General features: G+C 37.0%; 1 non-coding gene across 1 annotated transcript; it reads right to left on the reverse strand.

Moving 5' to 3' along the window:
* Positions 1-3870: 3870 nt before the first annotated feature.
* On the reverse strand, positions 3871-3977 carry LOC128279863 (small nucleolar RNA R71). Its single transcript, XR_008270055.1, has one exon. It is a non-coding gene; the product is annotated as a small nucleolar RNA R71 (small nucleolar RNA).
* Between the last annotated feature and the right edge of the window lie 7651 nt (positions 3978-11628).

The following is an 11628-nucleotide window of genomic DNA, read 5'->3' on the forward strand; positions in this document are numbered from 1 at the left end:
ACCACATCCCGACTAGGGTCAATTTTGGGCTGTCACAGTTTCTTTCATGTGGTTTTAGCTGTCTTGAAGCATAGGCTACTACTTTACCTTCTTGCATCAAAACATAACCTAAACCATTCAATGACGCATCACTATAAACTATAAATTCCTTACCCGATTCTGGCTGAACTAACACTGGAGCTTCTGTCAATAAAGCTTTTAATCTGTCAGAACTCTGCTGGCATTTATCAGTCCACTGAAACTTCACATCTTTTTGCAATAGACGGGTCATCGGAGAAGCTATTATTGAAAAACCTTTTACAAACCTCTGATAATAACCAACTAGTCCCAGAAAACTTCAAACTATAGACACATTCTTCGGTGGCTTCCAATTAACAATGGCCAAAATTTTATTCGGGTCCACCCTGACACCTTTAGTAGATACTATATGCCCAAGAAAACCAACTTCCCGTAACCAAAATTCACATCTACTAGATTGTCATACAATTGTTTCTCTCTCAAAATTTGCAACACTATTCTCAAATGCTTTGCATGTTCATTTTCATCTAGGGAGTAAACCAAAATATCATCTATAAATACCACCACAAACCTGTCTAAATATGGATTAAAAATTATGTTCATCAGATCCATAAACATTGCAGGTGCATTTGTTAAACCGAATGGCATCACAAGAAACTCATAATGTCCATACCTGGTTCTAAAAGCTATTTTTGGCACATCTGAATCTTTTACCTGTAGTTGATAGTAACAGAACAGATATCAACCTTTGACAATAAAGTGGCACATTTTAACTGGTCAAACAAGTCATCAATACGAGGCAATGGATACTTGTTCTTTATAGTAACTTTGTTGAGTTGTCTATAATCAATGCATAGCCTCAACGATCCGTCTTTCTTCTTTACAAATAGAACTGGCGCACCTCAAGGTGAGAAACTAGGTCGAGCAAAACCTCTGTCAATCAATTCTTACAATTGTACTTTTAGCTCTTTCAATTCAGTAAGAGTCATTCTATAAGGTGCTATGGATATCGGTGTGGTACCCAAAACAAGGTCTATAGAGAATTCTACTTCTCTATTCGGGGGTAAACCAGGTAATTCCTCTGGGAATATGTCAGGAAATTCACATACAACTAGCACTGACTGAATCTTTGACTCAGATGCTTTAGTATCCAACACATATGCGAGATAAGCATAATAACCCTTTCTAACATATTTATGTGCTGATATTGCTAAAATCACATTAGGTAATCCATCCAATTTATTAGATTCAACATGAAGTAATTCACCACTCTAACATTTCAATACAATATATTTCTATTTACAGTTCACCACTACATCATATTGGGTTAACCAATCCATTCCCAAAATCACATCAAATTCATCAAATGGCAATAACATCAGTCAACTGAAAAGCAATAACCTTTTACCATCAACGGACAGTTTTTACAGATTTTATCCACCATAACACACTGGCCCAGAGGGTTTGAAAACTTTACCACAAATTCAGTGAATTCAACAGGTAAATTTTTAAAAGACACTAAGTTTGTGCATATGTATGACTGTGTGAAACCAGGATCAATCAAAGCAGTAATATCAGTATCAAGTAGAGAAAATGTACTAGTAATAATGTCTGGTGCAAAGGCATTTTCTTTAGAACAAATATCATATGTTCTTACAGGTTTTCGTGTCTTAGATCTAACTGTTGTATCCTTAGTAGTACCTCGACTACCACTAACATTACCGGGGTGATGGGGTGGTCTGCCCCTCAAAACAGGAGTACTGATAAACCGTAATTTATACATGTTTTTATCCCATACTTAGCACATTTATGACTGGTTTCTCCATAGATTTGGTGAATTCGATGCTCCTAATTCTTTAAATTCATGTTTTATACTTAGGTGAGCATAGGAGAGTAAAAAGAGCGAGAAACGGGCCAAAACGGAGAAAATAGACCTACATGGGAAATCAACACGGCCTAGACTTCCTCATACGGGCGTGTCACATGGCCGTGTCCCTTTGGCAGGATTGAAGTATGACTTACACAGGTAGACTACACGCCCGTGCCTATTCAACAGCCTTGACCACGGGCTGGAGTAATCGCACACAGGCATGTCAAACGGCCGTGTCCCTACCGAGCCCAAGTATAACCCTATTCAGAAAAGGCCAATTTTGAGGGCTTTTAGACATTCTAAAGCCTATTTAAACACCTGAGGAGGCACTTAGGAAGGGGGACGCAAAGCAGGAGGCAAGGAATTACTCAAGAGAAGCCGATTGGTCCATCTCAGAAGCCGAATTCATCATCAAGACTGAAGATCTCCCTTCAATTTCCATTCAGGGGTTTTGGGTTTTCTTTATGTTTTGTATTCATTATTCTTTTGAGATGTTTTCTTCTATAATTATGAACTAAACCCCCTAAATACCTAAGGGGAATGAAACCTAAGACGGATCTTGTTATTATTATCTAAATTATATGATAAATATTTGACTTGTTCTTAATTATGTGTTCTTAATTCTTGTTTTAATATTCCAGGATATTGATTCGAGTTAATGCTCTTATTCAGAGGAGAAATAGACCCTATCTAAAAGTAAATTTGTCATAATTAAGCGGAGTTGATTGCACGCCTAGAGATAGGGTGATAAGATTTTGCCAGATTAGGGTGAAACCTAATAAGGGGATCCATAGATCGAGTTAATGCAACACTAGGTGTTAATTAGAAAGAGATTTCAATTAATCAACCTACAGTTAGAAGTTATTAGTCTCAAGAGAGATAATAATATAACTTAGGGATTTCTACGGATCAAATAAAATGAATAAATTGCCTGATTCAGAGTCAAATAACAAGTGAAGTCTAGGTGGATTTTTCCTTGGGTATTGTCTTAATCAACCAAATCCTCCCAAGGCTTTTCCCCAATTTCTCTCTGTGCACTCTTAGTTTAGTTAATTAATTTAGACAAACAAATCCCTTAATTTTTAGGCTAGATAATAAAAATAAAGTAATTACTAGTACTCTTGGTTCCTTTGGGTTCGACAATCCGGTCTTGCTAAAGCTATACTACTGTTCGATAAGTACACTTGCCTTCATCGTGATAATAGTTAGTTTCAAGAATGCCTAATTATAAATTTTTAAAACCTGTCACGAATATCACGTATCAAGTTCTTGGCGCCGTTCCCGGGGAACTAGGATATTAGGAATACTCAATTTTTATTACCTTAGCCATTTTACTTTTATTACAATTTAAATTTTTACTCTCATTTCTCATTCTTCATTTAGTTTCTCCTGACAGGTTTTTTCTAGTTTATGACAAGAAGAAACCCGTCAGGACCACTACTTTTTGACAGCGAGATCGACCGCGCAGTTCGCAAAAATCGAAGAGAAATAAGGCAAAGCTTACGATACACAGAAGAAGAGCAAGAGGACGATACTTCAACCACAACCGAGGAGATGGCTAAAAACCAAGAAAATTCGCTACCTCCTGCAATTGCTGCTAATCAGAATCCTACTCCATGTACTATGTATGATTATGCTAAACCTTCTTTAACAGGAACTGAATCGAAAACAGTTAGGCTTGCTATTGCTGCAAATACTTTTGAACTGAAACCTAACACATTTAAATGATACAACAATTTGTTCAGTTTGATGGTTTGCAAGACGAAGATCCCAATGCTCACTTGGAAAACTTTTTGGAACTATGTGATACATTTAAAATTAATGGCATTTCTGATGATGCCATTCGCCTTCGGTTATTCCTTTTTTCATTGAGGAATAAGGCTAAATAGTGGTTGAACTCGTTACCACGAGGGTCAATCACTACTTAGGAACAAATAACCGAAAAGTTTTTATTAAAATATTTTTCGCCGGCTAAAATAGCCAAATTACGTAATGATATATCCTCTTTTGTGCAGATGGATTTAGAAATACTCTACGTTGCATGGGAGAGATACAAGGATCTATTGAGAAGGTGCCCTCACAATGGGTTACCACTCTGGCTACAGGTTCAAACATTCCACAATGGCCTGAATCCTTCGACTCAATAGATGATCGACACAGCCGCTGTAACACCCCTATCCCATAACCGTCGCCAGAATAGGTAAGGGGCATTACCAGACTTGTAACTCATGTCGAAACAGTAAAATTTTGAACTTTTTCTTGAAATAAAGATCGTTCATTTAAATAAGTACTAAGCACAACCAAAGGTAAATTTTAAACTTCACTAAGTAAACATTCAAAAGATGCCATTTTCGCATGGCTTATATACATTAACCAAAAATATTCTTCCGCCACTAGTCTATTCTATACATGCCATAAAATAATTCTAAACATAACAGTAACAAGCGGTGGATAGTGATAGTGTGACCGATTCTTGGACGATCCACGAGCACAGTAGCTTCAAGCAATGAGATCTATAAAGCAGAGGAAGCAGAGTAAGCAGAGTAAGCATTACAATGCTTAGTAAGTTTTAAGCAGTGTCAACAGATAACAATCAAATTATAACATAGTTGTTCGTATATTTTATTTCACTCTTCCTTCGGGCATACCATCCCTTTACCGAATATGCACATCTCATCATATACAATAGGCAGATAAACTTTCACATAAAAGTGAGCTCATGTGACATAAATATATTGTATGATTTCACATAAGCTCTCACACTGATCCGATGTCACATAATCATAGGAATAGTCTCATAGATTGCTCTCGTATGCATCACGTAACTACCTTATGATTTAGATCAAATCAAGCTCACATATAAACTTGGAGTACATACCTGTTTAACCTTTCGCATTGAATATATTTATAAGCAAATCTTATTACGAAGTCTTGTAGCTTTAACCTCTACTCGGATTTATCGGCGAGACCTTTAGCTCAAACGAAATCTCCACACGAAGTTATCGGGTCTTACCCGGACAAAATCTCCACATGTGGTCATCGGGTCTTACCTGGACATAATCTCCACATGTAGTCATCGGGTCTTACCCGGAATATATTTCCAAGTTTCATGTACATTTAATCACATGTTACAACATTCGCATCGACTGTCATATTTGTAATTCATTTGCCTCATCAAATATCTAATAATACACACCTTTCACATTGGTCGTTCGGCCACAATATACGCACATCGCCTACATATTTCACACTAGCCATTCGGCTTTACCACATATACATATCTCATATATATATTTCACATTGACCATTCGACTTTACCACATATGCATATCTCATACATGTTTCACATTAGCCATTCGGCTTTACCACATATATGCATGTTCATATTCACCACATTGGCCATTCGGCCTTATCACACATATACATGCTCACATTCATCACATTGGCCATTCGGCCTTATCACATATATGCATGCTCACATTCATCACATTGGCCATTCGGCCTTATCACATATATGCATGTTCACATTCATCACATTGGCCATTCGGCCTTATCTCATATATACACATTCACATTCATCACATAAAATCCTAAATCAAAATATAAATTTTCATGTATTCACATCACAATTATCCAAATATACTTCACATACCACATATACTATCATGTATACACTTTGTCTTGGCCGAATCTACATCAATCATTTTCCAATGAATAATTCAATTTCACGCCATACTATCATTTCATATTCGAATACTCATAAACTTACAATTTCACAAATTTTAATATCAAAGATCCGTCTAACACTCATATATCGTTTTACAATATCACGATTTAGAATTCACGTATGGGTTTAATCAATAGCTTATGAGCAACTAAAACAAGTTTTATCCATGTTTACAACAAAATCACATATTCACTACGAGCTGTTTTCCTGAGCAATAGTCACTAAATTATTTATAACTGGAGCTACAAAACTCCAAATCACTTGCCGTTAATTTTCCCTGAATATAGACTCGTATATGTTCCATCCACAAAATTTCCAAAATTTTAGGTTTGGCCAATCAATACCAGATTTTTCTTAAAGTTTCCCCTGTTTCACTGTTTGACTAATCTGACCACTCTTCACTACGAATCAAATTTTTCATTGTACAGAATTCATAATGTGTTCTATTTGATTTCATTTGAAACTAGACTCATTAACGAGTCTAAGCATATAAATCTTATCTTATAAACATTTTTTTACAAATTGTAATGATTTTCCAAAAACAGAACAGGGGATTTCGGAGTCATTCTGACACTGTCCCACACAACTTTAAATATCTCTTTATAGGAAATTTCTTTGCTACCACGGTCTCTTTTATAAGAAACTAGACTAACTAAGCTTTGATTACATATTTTATTCAGCCTATAATTCCACACCAATAATTTATAGTGATTTTCTAAAATCACGTTACTGCTGCTGTCCAAAGCAAATTATTACAATTTGCTCTTAAATTTCTAAGTCCAAACACTTATGAACTTACCATTTGAGTTTAAGACATATCATGGCCACATCATATCTTATTAAATCAACTCATTATGTCCTATTATGATTGAATTTACTCAACGTTTAATCACTTAAAACTTACCTCGGAAGTTGCCGAACGATTATGACGGCTATTCGATCACCTCTTTCTTTCCCTTATCCAACTTTGATCCTCTAGGCTCTTGAGCTAAATCAAACAATTTACTTCCCAAATTAAACATAGTCATACGACATCCATATACATTTTATCTAGCCAAAATGTACCATCAAGATATACTTTACTCAAATAATTTACATTGGCCGATCATGTATAATGTTTTGTAGCTTAATAAACTTATCATACATTATGTATTCATAATATTTGTGCAGCCAATTATCCATGGTCATACACACACAATCAAAAATAAATACCAAATTTTCATATCCTTTATGCCCTAAGCCGAATACACTTGTCATGTTCACCTACATTTTTCAAGTACAACATTCTCATATTCGGCATTAGTATCAAGCATAATAGCCAATTCTTCCCACCATTTCCAAACCATTCATCAATGCAATCATACCATTACAAATCAACGTAAAATAACCATATCTAATAATCAAATACCTACAGCATTGCACATTTCTCACATAGCAAGTACAACTAAATTCATTATTAATATATATATATATATATATCTAAACACTTAACTACAAGATTTAATCACCATTATCAAATCATAAAACAGCTTATAACCATCATCTATATTTACTTCACATAAACCGAAATAACCATTACATCATCTTTAAAACACTTAGCATTTTACCCATTTAATCAAGCCAAATCTCAAGACCATTCCATCACACAAATTATTCCATAAATCATACTTACAATTTTAGTTAATGCATGACCGAAAATCACCATCATTAACATCATTATCAAACCAAAACCAAAACACATCTATCATCCGTATACCAAGCTTACCAAAACAAACTACTATGAGTTTCAAGCTTATTGACCGAATCTCAAACCTCAAAATTCTAAGTTTAATCTATGGGATGAGTAGAGTTTGAACTAATCATCTCAAACATGCATAGATTTTCAAGAATCATTCAATACATACCTCATTCTAGCCATCTTCTAAGCCAAAAATCAAAGCAACCAAACTTTCTTCTCCCTCCCTTTAGGCTACGGCAATGGAGGACAAGGATCAACCAACTTTTGATTCAATTTTCTCTATGACCGAATGCACATACCTAAAATTTTAGCTTGCTATCTTGCGAAATCCTCAAAACATATTTCTTCTTTCTTTCTCAAACATTCGGCAAGAACAAGGTAAGGGTGTATGGCTCTCTTTTTTTTTTTAATACTTATTTCCTATTATAAAACCATGTAGTCATTATAATATTAATACAAAATGCATATATTTTGTATCCCATACCATCATGGCCGGCCACTTCCTCTAAAGTGGGGAATTTGACATGCAAGACCATTTTTTTCAATACATGCTTTAATAGACCCTTGTAGATTAACCTATCACCTTTCAAAAATGTCACACATAAGTCCTATTAACTAAATTCACATGCAATTTACTAAATCGAAGCTTAAAACTTTCACACATTCATATTCACATATAATAAACATAAAATATGGCGACTAATTATTTTTATGACTCGATTTTGTGGTCCCGAAACCACTTTTCGACTAGGGTCAAATTAGGGGTGTCACAGCCGCCGGCGGAACTATCAATAATAAGACACCTGAGGATGCTTATGAATTTATAAAAGAGATGTCACTGAATAATTATCAGTGGAAAGTCAAGAGGACAAAGCCAACGAAAGCAGCCGGTATTTTTAATGTCGATTCAGTCACCATGCTCTCCAATCAGGTAGAAATTTTGAATAAAAAAATTGACGGTTTTCTTGGTTCTTCACAGGTTTACCCAGTAATGTAGTGCGAAGCAAGTGGAGGTGGATCAAGCAATTCAGAATACCCATTTTGTGGCCATAACATGGAGAACGAGTAGTTAAATTACATGGGTAATAATCCTCGATCTCAAAATAATCCTTATAGTAATACTTACAATGCAGGTTGGAGGAACCACCCAAATTTCTCATGGGGAGGCCAAGGGAACCAACGACTACCACCACCTCCAGGCTTCCAACAACCACCCTACCAACAAGAGAAAAAGCTGAACCTTGAGGAGATGCTAACAAAATTCATCTCGGTGTCAGAAACTCATTTTCAGAATACTAAGATAGCACTTAAAAATCAACAAGCATCGATTCAAGGGCACAAACTCAGATAGGTCAACTTGCTAAATTGATATCTGAACGACCACAAGGAGCCTGCCGAGTAACACTGAATCTAACCCAAGGGAGCAAATCAATGCAATTACTATTCAAGATGATGAAGGGTTAGTTGCACCTAAACCAGAACTGAGGCAAGAAACAGTGGTAAGTAAAGGTAAGGGTGAGGTGGACCACAATGACCAGAAACCGGTAAGTAAAGAATACAAACCTCGTGTGCCATACCCAAACGCGACAAGGAAAGACCGTATAGAAGAACAATTGGTAAATTTCTTAAATTATTAAAGAAGTTACATATTAACTTACCGTTTATTGAAGCTTTTTCGTAGATGCCAAACGTAGTCAAATTCTTAAAGGAGCTTTTAACAAATAAGCGAAAGTTGGATGAGGCATCGCATGTGAAACTAAATGTAGTTTGCTCAGTCATACTACAGAATAAGCTGGCCAACAAATTAAAAGATTCAGGGAGTTTTACGATTCCCTGTTTAATTGGTAGCCTAGATGTAAATAATGCTTTGGCTAATTTAGGGGCTAGTATCAATTTCATGCCTTACAAAATGTTTAAGCAACTAGGTCTTGGGAAACCCAAACAAACTAAGATGAGTATTCAATTAGCCGATAAAACAATCAGATTTCCTAGGGGGATTATTGAAGATGTACTCGTTAAAATTGACAAATTTATATTCCCAGTTGATTTCGTTGTTCTAAACATAGAAGAGGATAGTAACGTTCCTTTAATTTTAGGGAGGCCTTTTTTAGCAACCGCTAGAACAATAATTGATGTTGGCACAGGTGAACTCATACTTCATGTGGGAGACGAAACAATCACCCTTCAAGCTCATAATTTGAATAACACATCGAAAATTGAAGAAGGTTGTATAAATCATTCTACTAAAATTGACCATGTGGTGCAACCTACTTTGCAGGAAATAAGTTCGAAGAACCTACACGAGCCATGTTCAAGCAACAACAAAGGGCCTATCTATGAAGAACGAAGGCTACAAATCGAGGAACTAGGTGAATGGCAAATACAGAAACCAAGAACACCCAATAAACTGAAACTGAGCCAGGACGAGCTCAATATATCACCAAATCAACTTAAGGTTGGAAACAAAGTACTATTAGATGTAGTAGATCCTCACATTACCACTTCTGAACCTAATGAAGAAATTCCTCTCACAGTACTCAGTATTTTCCCATATGGTACAGTCGAGGTAATTCACCCTAAATTCAGAACTTTTAAGGTAAACAATACTCGTCTTAAACCTTATATTGATAAAGTTGATAACAAGGATGAGGAGTGTAAACTCCTCGAGCCACCATGATCACACACCAGAGAGGTAAGTCAAGATTAGACTATAAATAAGTGCTTCTCGGGAGGTAACCCGAGCACCAACAGAAATGATTTATTTAAATTCTAGTTTTCTTACATCTAACCTACTAACTGAGTCTTGAAACATAGGGTTTTCCCATCCACACGGCCAGGCACACGGGCATACCTTAGGCCGTGCACACACCACAGGAGGAGACACAGCCGTGCGATACGATCGTGTAAAAGTAGGGCAAAAAATTTTTCCCCAACACGGGATGCGATAAGTTGCCACGACCGCGGGACATGGCCGTAGGCGAAATTGCCAAAATAACACGGGCGTGAGACACGCCCATACCTTGAAACCGTGGTTGAAACTGAGAATTTAACACGGGCGTGCGACACGCCCGTGCCATTCACCCGTGGTCGACATTGTCAAACTAACACGGGCGTGGGAGAAGCAAACGAAGCAAGACACGGCCATGCAACACGGTCGTGTGCTCCCACACGCCTAAGGAACACGGGCGTGGGGCGAATGTCAGACGCGCCTAAATTTAAAAATTGTGAAACACACGGGAAAAAATTAGGCACGGCCGTGTGCCCCAAAATTTATATAAACCCCTCACTATTCATCATCTCCCTCCCTAAAAATCCCTAACCCTAGCTGCTGCAACTCTACACGCCCTACCTGCCACGCCCGTGCGCCGCCTACAACATTGTTTCCGACGACCCAAGCTTCTCCCTTTTGCGTTTGTTTACTCTTTTCTCTCTATTTTCTTTAAATATTTTGCGAATTTCATGATTTCTCTGATCCATTTGACTATCTTAAGTGAATATTCATAGTAGAATAATAATACTCATGCTTGTCATTAAAGAATATTATCATTTTTCATACTACATTCATTCATTTTTCTCGTTTCCATGGATTTTATGCTTACCCACATGCATTCATACATTAGATATTCTCGTTGTATTATTTTCATAGTTCTATTTTAATAACTTGATATATTTGCTTTAGTTGTTTTAGTTTTGTTCTCTTCATCTAATACGCGAGTCTCAAGAAATATTCCTATTTAGTTTTGTGTTTCCATGCTATTTTTGGGGCGTATTGGTTGAAATTTGACTTTTCAATACAGGTATACAATGTCATCCTCACGTGGTAAGAAAACCGTTGTCTCCGCCTCAAAGAAAAAGAAGGAGCAGCGTCATCCTCGGGTCCTACCACGGAGATTAGGCACCCTTTCCTCAAGTTCCACTTCGGACCCCAGGAGGAGCTATTTCAGATATTACGGGCCCGACCCTTAGGTGTAGGCCGCTGCATTGACTGGGCCGCACTTGAACAAATTTAGATGGTTGACGCAGTCTGAGCCCTCCTGATGACTAAACCGTGGGGGTTTTTCTTTGAGATCATCGAGTCGACATACCTCGAGCTCACGATGGAACTATGTTTGACCTTCCATCTCCAAGTCATCATGACAAACTTTGACGATCCTAGAACGGTCCAGTTTCGCATTGATGGTCTAGTGCGCCAGTTGAGCGTACCCGAGTTCGGGTTGCACTAGGGCTATACATGGAGGAGTTCATAGACGACAATGAACTCAACACCCTCCACCG

Source organism: Gossypium arboreum, chromosome 8 (genome assembly GCF_025698485.1).
Source record: "Gossypium arboreum isolate Shixiya-1 chromosome 8, ASM2569848v2, whole genome shotgun sequence".
NCBI lineage: Eukaryota > Viridiplantae > Streptophyta > Magnoliopsida > Malvales > Malvaceae > Gossypium > Gossypium arboreum.